We start from the raw sequence: 25,441 nt of genomic DNA, 5'->3' as shown, positions 1-25,441 counted from the left end.
AAGAAAGGAGACCTAACAAATGTTAAGTAATTTGCCCAAGACCACACAGCAAGTTAATGACAAATCAAGACCCCAGGACTTGACTAGCACCTAAAGAACCTTTTAGGCACCCCCTAAAAATCTTTTATGGCACCTCTATAGGATGGTTGTCTTCCCACTTTACAGATGGAAAACCTAAGGTACAGGGCAGAGAAGGATTTGCCCAAACTCTTCTAGCAAACAGTAGGGGCAGGGCTTCTCCCCAGGCTGGGAGTGGCTCCAGGACTCTGCCCAGGTGCTGCCCTGGGAGGTCCCAGCCCATCTCCTCCACCCTCTGACCTCCTCGCTCCCTTCTCTGGTGAAGGGAGTTCTGTGGGCCTCTGCTCCTCTTTTCTCTGTAGCATGCCATGAGAGTTTCTAAGCAGAACAGAAAAGACTCTACTTTTAAAAGTACCCAACCCAGTGACTTTCCAAGGATTCTTCAGTTTCATGATAACTAGACACAGGCTGAGAGATTGCAAGCTCCAAGCCACCAAGAAGAAAGAGCTATTGATTCGGAGCATTTCTGCCCAGCTTCCTCCCTGCTGTTCCTCTTAGATGTCCTTTTGTAACAGCATGAACACAGTCCCCACTCCCTCTCTCACCAAAACTGAGAGAATCCGGGGGGCTCAGTGCTGCTCAACATGTCACGTTGATGCTGGGGATTTATGCTGAGAGATGGATGCAAAGACCAATCACTTGTAACATTGGCATACCCAGGAATTCATCATGAAGGGGTGTCACACACATGCACACACGCATACACACACCAATCACACAATTCATTTATTGTCAAAGAGACTGTTACTGAGAAATGAACCTTGATGTTGCAAAGTGATTGAAATGCATTGAGATAATTTCATTGTAGCTACCTTGTTCAAATGGCCCTTTCATGACAATGCAGTGTGGTTTCTGCAAAGAGACACTGACGTATGTTCAGGCTTTCAGAAGCTATTTTGGGATGAATGGGCTACTGGGCTGACTTTGTGGGTTCTCGTTAAATGAAATAAATCTGGAGGCCTTAATTCTGGCTTTGTCTACATGGCCAGATATAAGTTTCTGAGAAGGGCTGAGGCAGGAGCTGGGTTTAAAGAAACTGAGCTCATTAGCCCAAGACTGCTGAGGAGGGTGTGGGGGGTGAATGCCTGTAAAGAAGATCTCAGAGAGATATTTGCCCATCACAAAGTCAGGCCTGTTGCACATTATGGGGTGGGGAGAGAATGACAGGAAGAGAGGTTTCACCTGCTGAACAGCGGGATGAGTCTCACAGGAAAGACAATGCCTGGGCTCCTCAGAGCCCCGGCTGCTTCCTGAGGCCCACTCCCCAGCCTTCTGAGAATGGGGTCCGCCAGAAAGGCTAGGAGGCAGAGGATCGGCCAAAGGTGGGGCCTTAGCTGATCTGGGGACAGCAGCAGAGATTAGTAAAGGGAGATATTAGGTTAGTGCAAAAGTAATTGCAGTTTTGCCATTAAAAGTAATTGCAAAAACCTCACTTGCTTTTGCACCAATCTAATAATTGTATGTGGAACACGGTGTGGGGACCTCACATCGTTTTCCAGTCCTGTTCTTCAGAGGGTTCTTAAGAAGAAAGCGGCTTTAATGAAGGGGAAAATAAGGTGGTACGCTGTCTCTTCCAATGTGCCATACTGAGTCACGCAGAAAAATGTGTGTGTACCTGTACTTGTTTCAGAAAGTAGGAAATAAGGATGTCAAGTTACTGCTCTGAAGTCACAAGTAACTTCGATTCTCTGGATCTCTCTCTCTCTTTTTTTTTTTTTTTTTTTTGGTGACAAGGTCTTACTCTGTCTCCTAGGCTGGGCTGCAGTGGCACAAACATAGTTCACTGCAGACTCAACCTCCTAGAATCAAGCCATGCTCCTGCCTCAACCTCCCGTGTAGCTGGGACCACAGGCATGAGCCACCACGCTCAATGAATTTTTTATTTTTTTATTTTTTTATTTTTTATTTTTATGAAGTATTTATTGATGATTCTTGGGTGTTTCTCGGAGAGGGGGATGTGGCAGGGTCATAGGATAATAGTGGAGAGAAGGTTAGGAGATAAACACATGAACAAAGGTCTCTAGTTTTCCTAGGCAGAGGTCCCTGCGGCCTTCTGCAGTGTTTGTGCCCCTGGGTACTTGAGATTAGGGAGTGGTGATGACTCTTAAAGAGCATGCTGCCTTCAAGCATCTGTTTAACAAAGCACATCTTGCACCGCCCTTAATCCATTTAACCCTGAGTTGACACAGCACATGTTTCAGAGAGCAGGGGGCTGGGGAAAAGGCCATAGATCAACAGCATCCCAAGGCAGAAGAATTTCTCCTAGTCAGAACAAAATGGAGTCTCCTATGCCCACCCCTTTCTACACAGACACAGCAACAATCTGATCTCTCCTTCCTTTCCCCACACTTCCCCCCCTTCTCTTCAACAAAACCGCCATCGTCCTCATGGCCCGCTCCCGATGGTCGCTGTCTCTTTGGAGCTGTTGGGTACACCTCCCAGACAGGGCGGCCGGGCAGAGGCCCTCCTCACATCCCAGACGATGGGTGGCCGGGTACAGGCGCTCCTCACCTCCCAGACGGGGCGGCCGGGCAGAGGCGCTCCTCACCTCCCAGACGGGGCGGCCGGGCAGAGGCGCTCCTCATCTCCCAGACGGGGCGGCCGGGCAGAGGCGCTCCTCGCTTCCCAGACGGGGCGGCCTGGCAGAGGCGCTCCTCGCTTCCCAGACGGGGCGGCCTGGCAGAGGGGCTCCTCACTTCCCTGACGGGGCGGCCGGGCAGAGGCGCTCCTCACTTCCTCCCAGACGGGGTGGCGGCCGGGCAGAGGCGCTCCTCACATCCCAGACGATGGGTGGCCGGGTACAGGCGCTCCTCACCTCCCAGACGGGGCGGCCGGGCAGAGGCGCTCCTCACCTCCCAGACGGGGCGGCCGGGCAGAGGCGCTCCTCATCTCCCAGACGGGGCGGCCGGGCAGAGGCGCTCCTCGCTTCCCAGACGGGGCGGCCTGGCAGAGGCGCTCCTCGCTTCCCAGACGGGGCGGCCTGGCAGAGGGGCTCCTCACTTCCTCCCAGACGGGGTGGCGGCCGGGCAGAGGCGCTCCTCACTTCCCTGACGGGGCGGCCGGGCAGAGGCGCTCCTCACTTCCCTGACGGGGCGGCCGGGCAGAGGCGCTCCTCACTTCCCAGATGATCGGCGGCCAGGCAGAGACGCTCCTCACTTCCTAGACTGGGTGGCGGCGGGGCAGAGGCTGTAATCTTCGAACTTTAGGAGGCCAAGGCAGGCGGCTGGGAGGTGGAGGTTGTAGTGAGCCGAGATCATGTCACTGCACTCCAGCCTGAGCACCATTGAGCATTGAGTGAGCGAGACTCCGTCTGCAATCCCAGCACCTTGGGAGGCCGAGGTGGGCAGATCACTCCAGGCCAGGAGCTGGAGACCAGCCCGGTCAACACGGCGAAACCTCGTCTCCACCAAAAACACAAAAACCAGTCAGGCGTTCTGGGCGAGCCTGCAATCCCAGGCACTGGGCAGGCCAAGGCAGGAGAATCACAGGAGCCCGAGGCAGGGAGGTTGCAGTGAGCCGAGATCACGGCAGTACAGTCAAACTTCAGCAACAGAGGGAGACCAAAAAAAGAAGGAGAGGGAGACCGAAGAAAGGGGGGAGAGGGAGGAGAGGGATAGGGATAGGGAGGGAGAGGGAGAGGGAGAGGGAGAGGGAGAGGGAGAGGGAGAGGGAGAGGGAGAGGGAGAGGGAGAGGGAGAGGGAGAGGGAGAGGGAGAGGGAGAGGGAGAGGGGAATTTTTTTATTTTTTGTAAAGATGGGGTCTCACTTTATGGCTCAGGCTGGTCTCGAACCCCAGAACTCAATTGATCCTCCCACCTCAGCCTCCCAAAGTGTTGGGATGACACACATGAGCCACCATGTCCAGACTTATTTTTATTTATCTGATAAAAAATATCAATAACTAATCATCTCACAAAATTGCTACGATCAGAGATAATGTATGTGAAAGTGTTCAGCGAATTACTTCCCGGGCTTAAACTATAATAATAATAATGCACATACTAGAATTATAATTATACATACAATTTTTTCTCCTTAATGAGCTCTGGCTCTATACCATCTAATACACTCATCACTAGCCACATATGGCAGTGAGCATTTGAAGCATGGCCAGCTCAAACTGAAGTATGCTGGAAATATAAATATATACGAGATTTTGAAGACATTACCTAAAAAAAGGTAAAATAGATAACAAATAATTTCATAATTTTAATCTATTGAATTAATAATATTTTGAAATATTACTAAAATAAAACATACTATTCAAAGAAATTTCACATTTCTTTGTACTCGCTGAATGTGGCTACTAGAAAATTTAAAATTGCAGCTGCAGCTCGCGTTATATTTCTATTAGATGTTGCTGCCATAGAGAATTGGAAACGTGTTGTATTCAGCCTTTACTGCACCTTATGGGAACACTATCAATATTTGTCGAATGAATTGTGATGTGAGTCAACTCTTCTCCCCATCCATTCAACAATTCTGGGGAAGATGCGGTTATGATATCAGGCTATGTGAGGACAAGCTGGATGGAGAGGCTCTGGCTCTGTCAAAATCGCCTCTGTGTGACATTTCCTTGGCCCAATCCACATCTGGTGAATAGGTCACACCTTGTGGCACCCACTGCCACCACCATACCTCTAGCCTTCAAAATCCCCTTGGGGGCATCGGCCTTCATTCCCCTTTTTGACCTGTCCTGCCTCTCTCCTGGCACCCCTCCCAGTAACTACTTAGGACCCAGTTATTGGAAAGGAAAGGGAGAAGAGCTGGGATGTGATTTTTCACATGAAAAGAAAACTTCGTGATGAAGAACCTGCAGGCAGCTCCCAGCCCCCTAAGATTGCAGCTCCTGCCCGTGGAGCAAGCAAATGGGAAACTCTGTACCTCCTGCACGAAGGGCAGTGACTTGGGCGGGAAACCTGGAGCCTTTCCTACTGGGCTCTGTGCACGAGGCCACCTGTCTTCTCTGGAACTCACTGCCAGAGCAGGGAGAGAAGCCAATGGCAGTTGGAGTCACTCAGAGCCCTGGATGTGGGCGCTGGGCAGCGCTCCTCAGGCCAGCTGAGCTGAGCTAATACATGGCCACAGACACTCCCCCACCACTCCCGGCTGGCTTCTTCTCTTTCATTTGCATTCCTCTTCCTCCTCACACAGCAGAACCCTGGCCTTGACACCTAAGACACTCTAAAGGGATAGCCCTGAGCAGATGCTCTCATGGCCTGCCACCTGCCGGACGCACGGGCCGGTGTCTCTGCCAGCCCCTTTCTCCCTGCAGCCCCAGACCTGTGGTCTCCCCAGAGCTGACCTACTAAGACAAGCCGGCAGATGAGGACACCCAAGGTGGAGGGTCCACGTGGCCCTGCCTCCTTCGGACTTCATAATAGCGTTTGGAGAGATTACACAACTTTTTAAAATAGAGTCTTAGCAGGCCTGGGAGAGGGATTTGTCTCTCCTGAATGTCTTTTCTTCAGGATATGTGTCAGAAGGATTCTTAAATCTTCAAAAACCCCTCATCTCTCCGTGAGCATGAGAACGTGGTAGCAGTAAGACACAGTAAAAAACCTGCTGATAGACAGATGGAATGGTGTAATTATACGCAGGAGGGAGAGAGGGAGCGTTTGCTGAAATTATTAGTGTGGGCAGACAATTAGAGGCTTTTCCAGAAGATTACACTTTTCCCTCCCATCTGCGCTCCATTTAGGAGTTTTTACATTCACAATGCTATTTCCTCCTCAGCTGTGCCATTTGCCATTTTGCCCAAATTATTATTGTGCTTGACTTTGCATTTGTTCAGACTTCACCAGCATTGCCATCTTCCCTTCTTGGCACTTGCTCAGTCTCTGAGCCTCCCTGGCTCTCTCTTCTCATCACTTTCCCTCTCTTCTTCCTTCACTCTCCCTTCCTCCCACTCTCCTCGTCACCAACAAAGATCCTCAGATGACTGTCAAGAGCAGGGCTGCTTGTTTGTGGTCTGAGTAGGACTTGATTAATATCCAATAATAGGGAGGTGATCAGAGCAATCACGTGACCCACCCGGAGGCCCCGGGAGAAGCTGAGTCCCCGGCAAGTGAGGCTGAATGAGCATTTAGGATTTGTGGTTTGGACTGGGAGGAAAGAGCCACTTTTACCTGAGTTCAGGTTATTGGGGTTGGTGTAAATCTTCTGACCTCTTTTGGATCTAAAGCTATAGGTCCTGGGGCCTCATCTCTAATCACTATTCATGTATTCATTCATTAAACAAAGAGCCACTGAGCATCAATTGTGTCACAGTCGCAGGACTTAGCACTGGAAAGGTAGAGTAGAACCAGCATTCATTGAATATCTCCTCTGAGTCTGGGTCTGTGGGAAAAGCTTTGGCAACTGGGAACTATTACCCTCATGTTCTAGATAAGAAAACAGGTTCCTAGGGGTTGAGTGGCTTGTCCAAATCAGGGACTAACTGCCCACCCTGTGCAGTGAGCCGGCAAGGCCAGTGCTGGCTGCAGTTCACCCCAGGGCCTAGGGCAATAGAGGAAGTCCTGCCTTCTTGTAGTCCTGTCATCTCCTGCATAAACAAGCACATAAACAATTACAATTGTAATTAAGGAGGGCTGTGAGCCAGGTGAACACAAGTCTGGGGGACCAGCGGAGGTAGCGACTAAGGCTTCATTTGCAGGAGGCTGAGGGAAACATGCTAAGCCACAGCCCAAAGGAGGCAGAGTCGCAGGGCAGAGCATCCTGAGCAAAAGAACAGTGGGTTTGTGCAGGCAGAGGCTGGAAAGGAAGGAGATGACACTTATTTAGTGCATTTTTTTTTTTGTGGTGTTTAAGTGCATTATACCACTTAATCCTCACGGCAGCTCTTAGGTAATCTCCGTTAATACAGATGAAGAAACTGAGACTCAGAAAGGGAAGATAATCTGCCCAGAAAGCAAGTGTTACAGTAGTGTCTGGATGTAAGCCCTAGTCAATCTCATTCCACAGTTAGCTCCTGCCCTTTGTATGTAGAGAGCCACAGTGTGTTTGGACAAGAGGGGTGTTCGGTGTGTCCACTGGCGGTGCCTGCAGGAAGACGGTGTGGCTTTGGGGGAGAGGGAGCCTGATGTCAATTCGCCAAGGGCCTTATGAGCCATACAATGTGGTTTGAGCCACCCTTTCGGTACTGTGGTGCCTCTGTGGATTCCAGCTGTGGTGTGTTGATCAGCAACATTTGGGGATCATGTGGAGGATGGCAGAGGCGAGGACCTGCCTGGAGGCTGAAAGGTGGGTTGGACGGTGGGGCCAGTAGTTGAGGCAAGAGGCCACGTGCCTGCGTACAGCTGTGGGAGTTTGCAGGCTGCATGTGGTATCTCGTAGGAGGCTGGGGATTGGGGAAAGGCAGGAGTTAAGGGTAACTTGGAAGTTACAGCATAAGAAATTGGATGGATGATGTCACCATCAACCACGCAAGGGAACCAAGGAAGAGAAGGTTCAAAGAGAGGGAGAAGGGTAAATTAAGCAAGAAGGAAGCACTAGGCCATCCAGGCTTTTTTTTTTTTTAATTGAGATAGAGTCTCGCTCAGTGGCCCAGGCTGGAGTGCAGTGGCAGGATATTGGCTCACTGCAACCTCTGCCGCCCAGGTTCAAGCAATTCTCATACCTCAGCCTCCCAAGTAGCTGGGACTACAGGCACGTGCCACCATGTCCGGCTAATTTTTTTGTATTTTAAGTAGAGATGGGGTTTCACCACGTTGGTCAAGCTGGTCTTGAACTCCTGACCTCAGGTAATCCACCGGCCTCAGCCTCCCAAAGTGCTGGGATTACAGGCATAAGACCCATCCAGGCTTTCTTAGCAAAGCATATGAGGAGGCAGCAGTGTCAGGGAACTGGGGAGGTTGCCGTGAATTAGAGCTAACCCAACTCTTTCCCCACCAAAAATAAATTTAAAAATAAAGTTTTCCAGGCTGTGGCTCTACGCTGGCCATCAGCTTGCTTGTCTTCATGGGAAAAGGAAGATTCTTCAGGAATCAAACTCCCTCTCCCTGCCTCCTTCCCCTCTCTCAGAGCTCTGTCCCAGCTCCTTCTTGCAATGCAGCAGAGCCCCCGAGACACGAAAGCTCACAGACAGGCAGTCAGACACAGGCAGATGGCCCTTCATCAGGGAATTGGCCCTCGTCATCCTGGAGCAGGAGTCAATGCAGCTGACTCACAAACGTTTCAGGACAAGGACACACCGGTGTCTCTAGAAGTATTTGCTAAGTCTGGAGAGACAGCGGTGCGGTGAGCAGAGTTATAGAAGGTGGGGCCTTGGGAAATGTGGCAGGGACTAATGCCAGCTTTACCAATCAAATGGAGCTCAGATGCCACGTGACTTAGATACTTTTTTTTTTTGGTAAAGCTAATCCCAGCGGCTTTGGGATCTCTGTGAAATGGTACAGTTAATGGAAAAGCACTGGGCCAGGAATCAGGAAACCTGATTGCAGTTCTAACTCAAACACTAACTTTGTGATCTTCGACAAGTTGCTGCTTCCTTTCTCTGAGGCTCAGACCTTCCGATCACACAGATAGGAGAACCCCAAAATACCGATGAATTAGAGCAGGGATTGGCAAACTTTTTCTGTAAAGAGCCAAAAAGCAAATACTTTGGGCTTTGTGGGCCCCACGGTCTCTTTCACACCTATCCCACTCTGCCGCTGTAGCAGGAAAGCTGTCATAGATGGCTCGCAGACAGAAGGGGATGAGGGATGGGTTCCCATAATGTTTTAGTTACCGGAACAGCAGCCCGATTCAGCCAGTTTGCTGACCCCTGCTATAGAGCATTCTAGGCATTGAGCCTTGCGTCTCATCTCCCAATCAAAGCAAAGGAGTGAGGGAACCTTCATTCTTTTTGAGTCAAAAGGCATGTGTTAAGAAAATGAAGATAGGTTGGGGACTTACCTGTCTCTTCCAGTCCCCATTCCAGCCACCCTTATAAGGGAGTTTTACATTTAGTGAGCATCTACCTGTTACTAAGTAAGCACTCTCATATATATAATGAATTCCATCATCATTATTAACAACAGCCCAGTATTCACCTCTCTGTAGAGAATTTTTTTTTTAAAAAGGTGGCTCATAGAAGTCAGTACCTGCCCTAAGGTCACAATGCTTACAGCAGAGCCAGATTAAAGTTTGATTTGTCACCGCCATTCATTCATCCACAAGAGCAGATTCCTCTTTGTGTGAAGGCCTGGTCAGCACCCCCAAACCTGCCCTAGAACAGCATTCCCTGCACCCGCCTGGAGCTGATGGAGGCCTGAGCAATCATTCTCCACGCTCGCCCTGCTTCCTCTGCAGTATTTTCCTTCACCACTTTTAAATGTCACGGAGTGTGATGCTGACACAATCAGACAGAATCCCCAGTCCAGACAGCCCCACGGCCAGGGGAGACACAACTCCGGCACACGCTCACTAGGATACAATGGAAGAGTGCAATTCACTTTAAATAGATTCCCATAAATAAGCAATAAAACAAGAACAGCCATTTGCAGTGAGCATTTCCAAGGTTTGATGAGCTAGGAGTTCGGACTGGGGGGAAAACAAAGAGCCTTTTTCATTATTTCCCCATCCCTGCAATTTTCTTTTACTGCCTGACGACTTTGAAAGGAAAAAAAAACGAACGTGGCTCCCTTAGGGAGGGAGCCCATGCTCCCATCTCCTGCTGCAACTTGCCAATTCAACTTCCAAGTTGTCCTAGTGTGATTGTGAGCTGTGCTGCTTCCCTCCACCTCTTTGACCTGTGGCTGCCTGGGCCCCGGCTCCTTCCTCTACTGGCCTGCCCAGACTTCCGGCTTAAGTTTCGAGGGCCTGAGAAGACAAGGTGGGCAGACAGGGGTGGGATCTGGGGAAGGAGCAAGGACTAGGAGGCTGAGCCCGAAGGATCCTGGGTTTTATAAAGGTGAATCTAGGTGATCAGTGGAGTGGGGCTGCAGCCCAGGCCAGAGCATGGTTGGAAATGTGTCCGTTTCCACTCACTTTTTCTCTGCTGCCAGATGTGACTTTATCACTAGAAGGTAATCCTGCCTCAATTTACATTAATGTAGAAGGCTATATACGCTGTCACTGGTGGACAAATGAGATTTTCCCTTCGGAAACAGCCTGATTTGAGGCTTCCTCTGACTATGGGTGTGTGTGTGTGTGTGTGTGTGTGTGTGGTCACAGGCACTCACATGCATGCTCATATGGATGTAACACACTTGTGTGTTCCCCTGCCATGACGTGCATGCTTTTATGGCATGCCGGCAGAGTCTCTTTCTCTGCTCGTTGACTTTCAAATGCATTCTTCATCTCCTGATAGCCAGTTTTTTTTGGTGTTTTTTTGTTTGTATGTTTGTATTTGAGACAGAGTCTCACTCTGTCACCCAGGCTGGAGTACAATGGCGCAATCTCAGCTCACTGCAACCTCCACCTCCCGGAAATTCTCCTGCCTCAGCCTCCTGAGTAGCTGGGATTACAGGTGCACGCCACCACGCCCAGCTAATTTTTTTGTATTTTAGTGGAGACGGGGTTGTTGCCCAGGCTGGTCGCGAACTCCTGATCTCAGGCAATCTGCCTGCCTTAGCCTCCTAAAGTACTGGGATTACAGGCATGAGGCACCGTGCCTGGCCCAGCACAGCTGAATTTAACTGCGCTCACTCATCTATCTGCAGTCACCTGGAGGGTCACCTAGAGGGTGTCTGGTCTAGGATGGCCTCACATGTCTGGTTTCCAAGGGCATGAGCAGGAGCACGCAAGCTTCTTGAGGCCTTGGCTCAGCACCAGCACAGCCTCACTTCCACCACAGGCTATGGGCCAAAGCAAGTCACCAGGCCAGCTCAGATCCAAGGGCTGGGAAAACAGTCTCCACCCGTTGGTGGGAATTGCTGCAGAGTCACGTTGCAAAGTGGGTAGATCCAAGGAGGGGTCACCTGTCCCTGGTAATCAACATCCTACTTTCTGTTTTTTGTATGAATCTGACTATGTTAGACCCTCATAGAAGTGAAATCATACAATATTTGTCCTTTTGTGACTGGCTTATTTCACTTAGCATAATGTCTTCAAGGTTCATCTATGTTGTAGCATGTGGAAGGTTTTCCTTCCTTTTTAAAGCTGAAGAATATTCCATTGTATGTGTGTACTATATTTGGTTTATCCATTCATCATTGATGAACACTTGAATTGTTTCCACCTCTTTTTTTTTTTTTTTTTTTTTGAGACAGAGTCTCGGTCTATCACCCAGGCTGGAGTGCAATGGTGCGATCTCAGCTTACTGCAACCTCCGCCTCACGGGTTCAAGTGATCCTCCTGCCTCAGCCTCCTGAGGAGCTGAGACTACAGGTGTGTGCCACCACACCCAGCTAATTTTTGTATTTTTAATATACACAGGGTTTCTCCATGTTGGCCAGACTGGTCTTGAACTCCTGACCTCAAGTGATCCGCCTGCCTCGGCTTCCCAAAGGGCTAGGATTACAGGCGTGAACCACCGTGCCCGGCCTGTTTCCATCTCTTAGCTATTTATTATGAATAGTGTGGCTGTGAACACAGGTGTGCGAATCGACACCCTGCTTTTAATGTTTCTGGATGTCTACTCAGAAGTGGAATTGCTGCATCAGATGGTCGTCCTATTTTTAATTTTTTAAGGAACCTTCATTGTGTTGTCCATAGCAGTTGCACCATTTTACAACACCTCCAACAGTGCACAAGGGTCCCCATTTCTCCACGCTCTTACCGACATTTGCTATTTTCTGGCTTTCCTCTATAATGGCTATCGTAATGGGTGTGAGGTGATACCTCACTATCATTTCGATTTGCATTTCTCTGATGGTTAGTGATGTTTAACATCTTTTCATATGCTTCTTGGCCATTTGTAAATCATCTTTGGAGAAATGTCTATTCAAGTCCTTTTCCCGTTTTTTAAAAATCTGGTTATTTGATTTTTTATTGTTGCATTTATGTATTTCTCTTCAATACTATAATAAATATTCTTTAAATTACCAAACAAACAAGAAAACTAGAGTAGCAACATCAATCTGCAATGCATCCTTTCTCTTCCTCTACCCAAAGTAACTAAGCACTTTCTTGAATCTTATGTTTCATTGACTTGCTTTCCCTTTTTTCAAACAAAGTTTTATTACTGCTACATATATATTTTTTTTTAAAAAGAAGAATTTTCAGTTTGGATTTATTTTAACTGTCTACAAAGAGTATCATGCAATATGCATTCTTCTGAGACTTTTTTTTCACTTGAATTCTGCTGCTAAAACTAATTTATATTGTTGCGTGGGACTATTGTTCATTCATTTTGACTGAGGTTTATTATTCCATTAAATAGGCACACCACAATATATTGATCCAGTCTCCTGTCAGAGAACATTTGTATTGCCCCCAAGTTTTGCTTTGTATAAATAGTGTTGATATGACCATTCTCATACATGTCTGCTAGTATGCGTGAGAAAGAGTTGCCCTTGTCTGACTTCCTAAGAGTGGGATTGATAGATGATGGAGCATTTGAATGATCAACTTTACGAGATCATGACAAAGTGGCTGTACAATTTTGCCTTCCCATCAGCACTGTACAAAACGTTCTGCAGATCCACACTCCCTCCAACACCCAATATTGTCACATTTCCATACTCTTAACAGGCGAGTGGGTGAGGTTGGTATCTCTTGTGCCCTTGATATGCATTTCCCTGATCATTAATGAGGTTGAACATCCCATCATATGTTTATTGACCATATGTGTTTCTTTAATCCAAATAAGAACTTCTGTTCATCAAGACACTGCAAAGAAAGTGAAAAACAAGTTAGAAACCAAGGCAAGTTCTTTGCCACACACATAACTGACTTCGCACAGTGTGAAGAGCATATATAAGAGCACAACTCACTTCCTAGGAAAATGAGTAAAAGAAATGACAAGGATTTCACAGAAAATCCCCCAGTGCTTACTGTCGGCCATAAAGGTGCACTTGTATTCACGACAGCAGCTACTGGTAAAGATTTCTCAACATCAGATAAAAGCTTCTTTAATGTAGACGAAACTTTCTAAGGCCTTGTCCTTAGCTGGTTCAGGGATTAGTCAGCAAAGCCTACACTCCCTCTTTTGCCAACTGGAGAATTCACCTGAGTCCACAGAAGATGTTCACAGTGACAAAAACTCCAAGCCCAAGATGCTCTCACAGATGGTTGCCTAGGGATACCCAGAAAACCCCAAAACATAAGGCACAAAACCATCATCCTTCCCCAAAGAACCAGGTAACATTTTCCCAACCAGAGCCCTTCCAGGGTAATCCCAGGGGAAGAGAGGTGACTTCCCATCATTATCCATTCACTGAGGAAAAGGGGATTATTTTTCTTGCCCTAAAATTCCTCTGAAACTAAAGGGGAAAAAAAAAACCTGCTTAGAACTAATTTCTTTCAAACATTCCCTGGAGCCAAAGAAATGGTTAAGTATTTAGTCTTCAAAGAATTTCCCTGCTGGGGTGTGGGTTTCTGATGGAGAATACAGAGATGGGGTATAAGCTATCAGCAAATACATGAATTAAGGCGCATAAGCACTCGCTGCCAGTGATCTTACACATAGTCCGCACTACAGATAAAGCCAGGAGAGGTCCCATTCTGAGGTAGTGCAGCTGAAACTGGGGAGACTGAGAGACTGATGCTGGGAAAACATCTTAGTCACACAAATGGGGGTCATGGCTTTCTTCTCGGGCCTCCTCCAGTGACTTAGGAGATACTGCAAGAGGGGAACTCTGAGCAAGAGGAAGGCAGTGTGAGGCCGGGAGACAAATAGAGGCTAAAAGAAGCATCAACTCTCACACTCCCATCCCTGTTTCACTAACTAGCTTTCTAAGATGCTGCTTGCCATTTGCAGTTAATAGCAAATGTCTTCCCATATTTATTCACTTACCTGTCAAGGGCACCGATTCTCTGTGCAGCCATGTGAAATCTGACTAGCAGATTATACCTTCTGTGCTAACCTGTCAGTCTTAGGAGGGCCTCTGCTGAGACCCAGGTGGCCAGAGAAAAGTGACAGGAAGACAGGTAGCTAGTTGCACCGACTTGAAGCGAAACTGCATAAAAGCCAGGCCCTTGCAATGCAGGCTACCAGAGCAACTGGCTAACAAGATGTCTCTTCCCATCTCCCGGCTGGGTTTGGATAGAATAATTAGGCATGTCTACACTTGGGAGTGTCAAGGTAAGATAGAGCCAGGTGACAAAAAGGCAGCTGGAAACTCTGAAGACTCATCCTCCTCGGGTGCATAGGAGACCTCCTCTTTGGAGCTTGCAAGGAGCAGAAGTGGCCTAGCCCTGTGATCTCCAGCACGCACTTTGGACAGGGCTGTTAAATGGTAGATCATGAGATGCAAGGCTGTGGACTCTGGGCTCCCAGAGGGTCTGGGCAGCTCCATGGCCTGGTCAGCCTCATCTTCCAAGGTGACTCATTCTTCCAAGTCGAGATGGGACAAATTCCTATACCACATCTTAATCTCACAAGCCACTGGGAGAAGGTAGTGGCCCATTGGAAAATCATCTTTCTTAACTATTTCCAGGATTTTTTCTAGTCCCTGAAACAACAATTCTCAGACTGTTGACATTTCCTGCAAGATCATAGTGGGCCAGTTTATCACCTGGCAAAGATCAGGCAGCTCATCCTCAATACGTTATTACAATACTCTCTCTCTCTCTTTTCTCTCCCCCTTACACACACACACACATAATTCTACATAGTTTCTCTATGGTCAGCCAAACAAAAACAAGATGGAGAGCAGAAAAAAAAATCTTCCTGTCCTACCATTTTCTTGCTTTTATTTCCTCCTCCCTCATCATCTTTCCATTCCTCTTCGGGGCCTAAAGAGCTCTGAGTGTTCATTGTTATTAAGCAGAAATTTCTTGTGACAGCTATCATGTCATCTCTGAGTCTTTCAGCACTGACAGAGACAAGAAGAGAGTTTATAAAATACCCACATTTCCCTTCTTACAGAAAACTGGGACTGCAACAGGGCTTATAAAATACACACTGCCCCCTCTTTACAGAAAACTAACTCTATATATTCAAAGCAAGTAACAATTCCTCCTTTTATTGTTTAATTATGAGCTGACGCAGCTAAGATAAAGGCCCAACCAATCCAGGGCTCAAAAGTGCCAATCATTCTCTGCAGAAAGCTGAGGCTAACTCTCTCCTTTTATTACATTTGTTATGATTTTAGTTTGTTCAGCAATAAATGCAATATCGACGTTTAGCTCCTAGGAAAAAAAAAGAAAAAAGAAATAGGCAACCAAAACATTGTTAGCTTCAAATATTTGAGAAGTTTCCAACTGGGGGCCATAGGTGTTTTCTTACTCTCTTTTTAATTTTATTTCCCCTCCACCCCCCACCCAAACATGTCCACAGAGGCGTGTCTTCCAGTCAACAACTTATTTGCAATCAATATCTCTTATGTACAGCATGCGCACAATCATGTTCCAAATGGAAAAGGAAGGTGATTGAATGCACTCATCAGAGATCATCTGACTTTGCCCAGAGCTGGGTGAAGAGGTAGCCAGAGACCAGAAGTGGGACAGGCAGGAGAAAACTGCTCTTGGTACTGTTAATTTACAGTGTTGGCAATAAGGCCAAGCTCTCCACTTCCATCCATCTTCAAGCCCAAATTATTTTAGGCCTCTCGGAATTGACATACTAGCAGAGGCAGGAGTCATTCCTAAAGAAGTTATGCGTCTTCTTCCCCTTGACATTTTCATAAATAAAATGATTTCTCACTCAAATTTAACTAGCACTGGAATACCTTTGATACACCTACAGCCCTTTATTTCCTTTTTCTAGATGCTTTTTGTTGCTGCTTCGGGCCTAGGAGGGCTTTCTCCCTCGCTGGCAGTGGAGCCTGTGCCTCGCACGGGCGTCTCTTCAAGGCTGTGCTCCCGTGGCCATTTCACCACATCTCTCTTTGCCTGTCATTACCTGCAGACTTTTCTAGTTTCTCATTGGACTGAGCACTCTGAGAATAGGGGCCTCAGAGCATTTATCTTTGTATCCCCAACATCCAAAACAATGCCTGGCATGTAGGAGAGTGCAATGTAAATTTGTTGAATGAAGCAATGGGGAAAAATATCAACGATTTAATCTATCAATGAACTGAGCTTGCAAGAGATGGTAGCAGAAGAACGTCTCAGGAAGTAGATCTCCTTCAAACTAATAGAAAACCCTGCAATTTCCCCCATAGTGTTTCCAGAACTAGCAGCTCCATGGGAATATCTAGAGGTTTTGGTGTGGATTTTTGTGAATTCTTTACAGGAGAGCTTTCAGCTGGGTGAGATTGCCTGCTTTCTTGGGTATCAAGGTTAAAAAATATAAATTTTTTAAAACTCTGGGCTAGGTAAATTTGGGGATGTTATGTTGGGAGGTATGTGTTAATTTTTCCCTGTCTGTGCTAATTTGAAGGCAACTTTGTGATGCAAATGACCAAGTTAGGGCGACTCTGAATTTGCTTAGGCAAGAAAGCCAGGTGTGAAAATAAGGACTAGCTCACTGCCTGGCGCAAGGCAGGGCTCAGCACGTTTGATGACAGTGTGGTAGATATTACTTAGCTTATTTCTGGGGCGTGGTTCTTTGATGCACCCATTCATGAACTTGAGCCTTCTTAGACATGCCTTGAACATGTGTTGTGGTCTTGGTCCCAACCACACTTGCAACCTCACCTCTGGCCTGTCATCCTCATCATCCTGCCTTCCAGCCACACTCCTCTACTGCAGTTCCAGGGATGTCATCTCTGTTAGGCCTTCCGAATGTGACTCTTCTCAATGTGACCTTCCTTCCCCTCTTATCATCTGGATAACTCCTTCTTATGTTTCAAAATTCAGTGTAGGGTCCAGGCATGGTGGCTCACACCTGTAATCCTAGCACTTTGGGGGGCCAAGGTGGGTGAATTACTTGAGGTCAGGAGTTCGAGACCAGCCTGGCCAACATGTAAAGCCCCGTCTCTACTAAAAATACAGAAATTAGCCAGGGGTGGGAACAGGCACTTATAATCCCAGCTACTTGGGAGGCTGAGGCAGGAGAACCGCTTGAACTCAAGAGGCCGAGGTTGCAGTGAGCCAAGATCATGCCACTGCACTCCAGCCTGTGCCACAGAGTGAGACTCTGTCTCAAAATTAAAATAAAATAATTAAAAAATAAAATTCAGTGTAGGGTCACATGCACAGGAACGCACAGTCCCTCCCCACCCTCTGCGCTCACTGGCCAGCACTGACCCTATCAGAACATTCAGCTTGGGACTCCCTTCATTTGTGTATCTTCCATTCTCTTCCACAGACCCACAAGGTTTATACAAATAGGATGATGTCTTCTGTCTCTGCAACTCATCACCAAGCACAGTTCCTAGAATGGTCCATAAATGTTTACTAATGAGTGAAAATATGTGAGTGGACTAATGAAAGAATGCTAACCCCCATAAAAAGGCCACCAATCTGGAGCAGGCCTTGGGAAAGCCGTACAATACATGGAGACCTGCCTCCACGCCCACGTCACACGTGAGAAAGCCCCTGCAGGTGGGTGGGCTGTGGAGGAGAAGCTCAATGCAAAGGCAGAACGCGGAGACCCTGCTAGTAACTCAGACCACAGGGAAGGAGCTGCTGATGGACTTGGGGGCCACCTGAGGCAGGGTTTGCTCACACCTCAGGAACAGTGCCCACAGAGCCAGAGTAGACAATCCTTTCCTCAGGTCTACCTTGGCCTAAGAAGAAGCAGGTGAAGGGAACAGAGGCAGCGCCGAGTGGAACAAAGGAGTAAGCTGTGCACATGGGAAGTAGATTCAGCATTGAGCAGGCACAGGATGCCATGTGAAGAGCCCAACATGAGGGAAAAGTCTCGAGAGGCCCCGATCCAGTGGATCTGCCATCTGCCCCCAAGGGGCATGGAGCCATTCTGGCAAACATCACTGAATACTGTGAGGGCAACAGCTCTGAAAGGCCAAGATGTTGCCGACGGTGGGGAGACATTTGCCGTCATAGGCAAGAGCTCAAAATGAGATGGAAACGACATGTCACAGCACTTTAACTCAGCCATGGTATTTCGGAATGTTTTAATTAAGGTTTACCTGTTACCATTATGACTGTAATCCTGGGAAGTGCCAAGCCTGCCCTGGCAGGGGGAAGAGAGAAGGAAAACATGTCATAATTAAAATAATTATTAATTTAATCTCATTAACTATAGATTATTAATTATCACTGCTATTATTATGCACTGGGGGCAGACTCCTTTTCTGAGCCAGTCTCATCAGCTTGTGTGGAGGTGGGAAGTTAGCGATGTCTGAGAAATCCCGCTCCCTCTGGTAAGGCAGCTACCCCATCTCCTTCCCGAAGAATTTCTGTCTCCAGGTCTCCTTCAAGAAGTTCTCCTGCACAAAACCCGCCCAGTGCTGGGTGTGAGAGAGGCCCTGTGTGAGTATGTTTTTTGTTGCTCAATTGTGTGTTCATGTGACCCCAAGCATCTGCTGCCCTGCCCTTGACTCCCCAGTGCAGAGCTGGGGCTATCCTCTGCTCTCAGCACATCTCAAGCACACCCCTCAATCCTTGTCACACTGGGCTTCTTCGAGGTCCCCTTGCACACTTGGCCATGACCTCCTTGAAGAGATTGACTATGTCCTTCATCTTTGTATTTCCTCCAACCTGTCTTTCCACTCCAGCATCTACAGGAATGTGTGTCTAACGTTCCTTCCATGTTAGAGGAGGAGAAGAAGAAGGAGAAAAAGTGGGAAACCAGAAATGAGGGAGACAGGAAGAGAGAAGAGGACAAAAGGGAGGGGGAGACAAGGACAAAGAAGCCTGTCCTGCTGAGGACCATTAGTGACCAGACCATCAACATCTCCCACTTCCCAGGTCCCATCCGCCATGGTGCAAGCCAACACTACCTCTCCCCTCCCACACACGCAGCCTGCCGCACCTTTCCTTCCTTTAGAGGTGTAAAATGACTAATGAATATCAAAGCAAAGTGATTAGGTGGCCTTTACAAGCTTCAGTACCTACCAGGATAACTATAAGTCACACTGGATCATAAATGCCTTCTCAGAAAGTGCAGACAAAGGAGGAGACTGACCCAAAGAAATGAATTTAATTTAAGTGTCCTCTCTTTTTTGATCATCAGTGAGTCAATTCTGACTGGCCCTGGTAGGGGAAATTCATCAGAATCCTGAAGTGACACATCGGCCAGATGAAATCATAGCATGGCAGGCATCATGGACACCTGTGGTTTCCCTAACACCCTCAGAGCCCTGAGGCTTTGTGGAGGCACCTTGGAACAACTTTGGGGGTGCAGGGAAGCCAGTTCAACCAGGAGGTTTTGCTTCGATGTGTTTTTAATGTATCACTTCTCTGTTTCCAACAAATTTGTGATAAGGATTCTGCTGTTCAAAATATCAGCAATGTTGAAAGCCCCAATCTAGTCTAACTCCCTCTTTCAGAAGGGCAGAAATGGATCCAGCAAGCCCAGGGGCTTTCCCAGAATGGGCACAGAGGCAGTGTCTGCAGCCTCCAGCCCGGCTCCTCCCACCATATTGCACACACCTCCTTCCCGTCGGCCCTGCACAGGGAGAGTCCAGTTCCAGGGCTCTGAGCAGCCCTGCCCAAGGAGCTCCCCCAAGATGCCATCCCACTGAGCAGGTGGCAGGGTCACAGCTGTCAGCAGATGAGACAGTGCCATGCTAAGCTGCCTTCAGAATGAAGGTGGAGCTGCCCAAAAACCCGGAGCCAAACCCTGGGCCCTGGGTCCCACCACCCTGTAAGGGACCTCTGAGGCCACAGCCCACGACGGTCCCTGAAAGGGGACCTGGGCAGGAGTGACTCGGTGACCCCGGTAGATGGATGGTAGATGGACCCACGCGTGTCTGGGGCCTGGCGAGGGTTTCAAGATGGCTTCCTGTTTCTACCACATAAGCAGTTTGCATCCCAAGAGAAAGGAGGCTGCCAGGCCTGCTGAATGGAGCCTAACTGGAGACATTCACTCCTCATAGACAAAAGGGGTGGTATCAGCACACTGATTTTCAGCTTCTATCCTTCAGAGCCATGTTCCCGAGGTCTCTGTGATCCTTATGGTTCTGCCACCAGTACCCTGGCCAATCATGAGCATTGGTTGAACACTTAGTATGTGTCAGGCAATGTGCTGACCGTCACGTGCCAAATCTCCTCCAAGATGGGTGCCCTTACTCTTCCCATTTTGCAGATAAGAAAGAAAGGGTTAAAGAAGTCTAGTGACTTTCCTAAAGTCATGCAGAGACCCTCGGTGAAAGCAGTGGATGCCCAGACCCATTTCTCAGAGTTGGATGGGACAGTGTTTCCCTTTGTGGACCACGGCCCTCTGGGGAGCTGTCCAGAGACCCCACAGTCGATCCCACTTACTTGCAAACCATTAGACTATCCACACATTCTAATACTTCACAACCCCAACTCTACTTTCCAGATTTGGTTCATGCCCTTGGAAGTAGCTCCCAGAACTCCCAAAACTATTCTTGTTCTTCTTAAATCCTAAAAATCAATCTCTCCCTGCTGTATTTTCTTAATATTTCCAATACCCCTAAAGTAACCCAGTGCTGTGGCTCACTCATGCTTGTAATTGCAACACTTTGGGAGGCTGAGGCAGTAAGATCACTTGAGTTCAGAAGGTCAAGACCAGCCTAGGCAACATGGTGAGACCTCATCTCTACTAAATATCAAAAAAATTACCCAGGCACGGTAGTGCATGCCTGAAGTCCTAGCTGCTTGGGAGGCTGAGGTGCGAGGATTGCTTGACCTCAGGAGGTCAGAGTAATTTAATGGCATCTTAGGGTGAATTACCTTACCAGATTTTCTAGCCTTATAGAACAGGGATCTCCAGCCCTGGGGTACCAGTCTGCAGCCTGTTAGGAACCAGGCTACACAGCAGGAGGTGAGTGGCAGGTGAGTGAGTATTTCCGTCCGAACTCTGCCTCCCGTCAGATAGCAGAGGCGTTAGATTCTCATAGGAGCGCCCGCCCTATTGTGAACTGTGCATGTGAGGGATCTAGGCTGTGTGCCTCTTATGAGAATCTAACTAGTGCCTGAAGATCTACGATAGAACAGTTTCATCCAGAAACCACCCCCTACCCAGGTCCATGAAAACATTGCTGTCCATGAAACCTGTCCCTGGTGCCAAAAATACTGGGGACCACTGTCTTTAAAAAATTGACAAAAAAGCTCAGCACTCAGAGGTCATCACTCATTTGAGGGGAAAAAAGGCCTAGTAAAGGAGTGGGAGGAAAAAACAAATATTGATTGCACACCTCACTTCATCCTCCAGCAACCCTGTATCACCAGATTCACGTCACTTCATCCTCCCAGCAACCCGGTATCACCAGATTCACGTCACTTCATCCTCCCAGCAACACTGTATCACCAGATTGACTTCACTTCATCCTCCCAGCAACCCTGGGAGGAGGATATTATCATCCTCATTTTGCAGATGGGGAAACTGTGCTTCAGAGAGGTTAGGTTACATGCTCAGTGTCACCCACTCTAACCTAGAAAGAAGAGAGAGTGACTATGCATAGCAGAATGCATAGGAGGGAACACATTTAAGAAGTGTTTCCGCAATTGATGTTGAGTCCTGCAGAGCCCACAGACCTAGTACACAGAATTTGTGCACACACTCCACAGCAGCTCTGTGATGCCCACTCTTCCTTCACCCGGGTCCTAAATATGACCTTTTCAGTGGTCACAGGAGGGAGGAATATTTTATTGCTTTGCATCAAATAAAATACAACATAGAACTTTAAATCTGGAAATGAATATAAAGATGTAGTCCAGTCTTGACATCTGGTCTCCTGATTCCCAAACTCATCTGTTCTTTCTTCCTTCTGAATTGTGTGTAAAATCTGTTGCTGAAAAATTCTGAAAAATCTTTCTGTTGCATGATTTCATCTTCCTAAATGTACATTTGATTTGTTTGCAAAGCATTTCTTGTCCTTCAGGACCTGGGATTCTGAAAGGCAGATTCCTGAGGAGTACTGATCCAATATTATCAGCCTCATAGAACCCTGAAACAGAAGAGAATGGGAGTGGAGTTAACACTAAGAGAAATTCAATTAAACAAATATTTATTGATCACCTACTATACACGAGGCACCAGGCCAACTCCAGTGACAACAATTTGCATATCTCAAGCACTGATCTCCAGTGTGTGCTTGATCTGGTGTGTATGTGTGTGTGTGTGTGTCTGTCTGTCTGTATATACATTCCCAGGAGCACACACATGGACAAGTTATTACAGCCCCCCCGCCAAGTCCTCCACTTTTCCTATGATGAACTGAAATGGATAAATCCCATAAACTGCCTCCCTCATGAGCAACCTTGGAAATAAGTCCTATTTACAAATATTTCATCAGCCCACCTACCTCAAGCTTCACGCTCCCCTGATGACTGTAGGCAATAACATAAATAAAACTCAGAATGATTTCTGTCTCTTGCACATCAATCATCACTTCTCCTAGACAGGTAGGCCAGTGATTGGATGTAAGGCTACCCTGAAGGTATGAAGGGAAGGTCTACAAATTCTGGACACAAAAACCCATGGCTTTTGGTCTTAGACCCTAGGCAGCCTATCTAGGGAAAGAGAAAGCTGTATCCAGGCGAGTGACAAGGGGGACCTTTGGGAAGCTCCTGGCATTATTTCTCACATTTTGCCACCTGGGAGAGAGCTACAAGTCCTTTTAGTCATTGCTGCAGGAAAACATTTTGACATGAACTCTCATACATCATGACGGAGGTTAGTTACCAAAATGCACACATTTGCCTTAGCCGGTTTCATTTACTACCCTTTAAATTATTTCTCAGCCTTGCAAATCTTGCTGTGACAGACAGAGCAGTGGGGGAAACCACTAAGTGTTCATTTTTCATATAATATATTCCAATCCTGTTAGGTCGTGCTGCTGAAGGTAATATTTCTGGCATTCATTTAATGAAATTGACATTGATGAATGGTTAATTATACAAATTACATTCTTATTAAATCCCCTAGAATCAGTGCCTTAAAATTTCCTAGCTATGGGCTTCTTATGGTTGATACCTTTTTTTTTTTTTGCTCTAAGTATCTCCTCTGTTGGCTGCTTTAAGACTCATTGTGCATATTTTTCTTCCTCTGAAAAACTTTGAAAAGCATTAAAAATCCCCTAGTTAAGGCAATTACTCCAGATAAGTTAATCTTCATGGGATGTTTAAACCCCAGTCCTTGCATATGTTTATTCTGACTTTTTTTCCCTCTCTAAATAGTTCCTGCCCTAGAGGGCGTAAGAGGGAGGGGAAGACCCTACTACCTCCTGCTGAATAATGGTCTGATGGGCTGGGAGGGGAAAGAGAATCAGCATGTGGCCAAGTCCCTCTGTTGGCTGCTGGCTATATATATATATATATATATATATATATATATATATATATATATATATGCAGTAGAAGAGTTGATGAGCATTGGGCTAATGAGTGTGGATCAATACACGGTCCCTTGCATGCTAAGTACCATTAGCTGGCACGTTTCCAAGAAAACAGCCTACTTTTTGCCTTTTCACTGAGGCTAGGAGGATGAATCATATTCATTAAGAGATCTTTTTTTTTCTATTGCCCTCACTGGTCATGAAGGCAACCGATCTTTACTGAGCATCTGTTATATGGCCAACACTGACTAGGCACCTCCAGGAATTAGGATAGTCTCAAGTAGTTCACATGTGTTTTGAGAAATTCATCTCAGAGAACAATTGCACACTTGGAATGTTTTCTTTAATGAGGAGAAGCAACAGAAGTGTTGCTGGGAGAACCAGACCCAGGTTTCAAAGCCATCTTAACCTTGCTCTGAGTCTTCAAATGCCACGGAAGGAGAGGCTTCTTGCTTTGTACTCAAAAGCTATGAGATGGGCTGCACACAGGCTCAGATTGGTGGTCTTTTAACTCAAATTCTCTCTCTGGGACCTTTTCCCTTCATATACATTTCACTATTTGGCCATCCAATTGGCTAGGGCAAGTTAGGTTAACTTAACTAATTTCAACCCGGGCTATTTGTAGTGGGTTGAGGCAGGTAAAAATATGCAATTTTCAATCACCAATAAGACTGAATTTCACCTTGTTTTAGTGGGTCATGTGGAAAAACTTCGTGATTTATACTGAGTACTATTATGCCAAGCAGAATTTAAGTAACACTCATTCCCAGAGTTCAGTGTTGAGATGAACTGTCTACAAAGTCACAATATTATGATTAATAGTAATAACTCTCTAGTCAGAAAGACTTGGATTCAAATCTTAGCTCTGCTATTTCCTGGATAGGTGTGTGACCTTATACACTTAAAACTCATGTCCTCCTTTATAAAACTGAGGTCATAGTAGCTCCTTTAAAGGGAACATGTTTTGAAGCTTCAAAATGAACACAAAGCGCTTAGCAAAGGACATGCATATGCTGCTCAATAAATGGAGCCATTTAGATTATGTAGGCCTGTTTCTCAGCTGCAAGGAACATAATACCCTTCTAACTGTGGCTTAAACCATAAGGCTATATATTGTTTGCTTAACAAAAGGTCCAGAAGTAGATGACCCCAAGGTTGGGCTGCCAGCTGGGTGATGTAATCTTGAACCCAGGCTCTCCCTGGTGATTCTCCACCATCCATGGCGTGTTATGTTTTCATCCTCATGCTCACAAGATGGCAGCCCAAACTCAGTCATCACAACCACATTCAGGAAGAAAGGGCAGAGGGCAGCACCAGCAAGTTTTCATAGCGTGCCTTGCCATTTTGTCAAAAAGCAAAGCATCTTTCACAGAAACCCCTCAGCAGAGTTCTCGTCACATCTCATTGGCCAGAACTTGGCCAAATGCTCAGCTCTTCAGGAGCAGGTGGGCAAGGGAGCAGGAAGTTGGGAGAGGCTTTTGAGTAGCTACATCACTGTAATCGAATTCAACTTCAAACATTCTCATCCAAGCAAATGAGGTAAAGTCCAGCCATCTTTCCTTTTGCTGATTAAAGGCTGTATGGCCACCTCCACTGATATCCTAATCTCTGTGTGGGCTTCACCACTCCCCTGCCAGAAACCATGGCAATGGGTGAGACTGGGGAGTGGACATAGGGTCCTTTTCTCCTCAAGTGTAATTAATTCTGTAAGATCACTCCCTTAGCAGCAGTTCTTATTAAACCTGCAAGGGATCTGACTCCACCATCATGACCCAGGAAGAACATTCCTTCTCCACTTCTTTTTTTTTTTTTTTTTTTTTGAGACAGAGTCTTTCTCTATCACCCAGGCTGGAGTGCAGTGGCGCAATCTCGGCTCACTGCAAGCTCCACCTCCCGGGTTCATGCCATTCTCCTGCCTCAGCCTCCTGAGTAGCTGGGACTACAGGCACCTGCCACCATGCCCG

The 25,441-nt window shown here is 47.0% G+C and overlaps 1 protein-coding gene across 6 annotated transcripts in view; it reads left to right on the top strand.

Annotated features, from left to right (window-relative positions):
• The window catches only part of KIRREL3 (kirre like nephrin family adhesion molecule 3), a 594,169-nt gene that overhangs the window by 310,680 nt on the left and 258,048 nt on the right, over window positions 1-25,441 (top strand). The window lies entirely within an intron of this gene.

This window comes from Pongo abelii, chromosome 9, assembly GCF_028885655.2.
Source record: "Pongo abelii isolate AG06213 chromosome 9, NHGRI_mPonAbe1-v2.0_pri, whole genome shotgun sequence".
Taxonomy (NCBI): domain Eukaryota; kingdom Metazoa; phylum Chordata; class Mammalia; order Primates; family Hominidae; genus Pongo; species Pongo abelii.
Note: the sequence above shows the minus strand (reverse complement) of the source record. Positions and strands in the feature narration are given on the sequence as shown.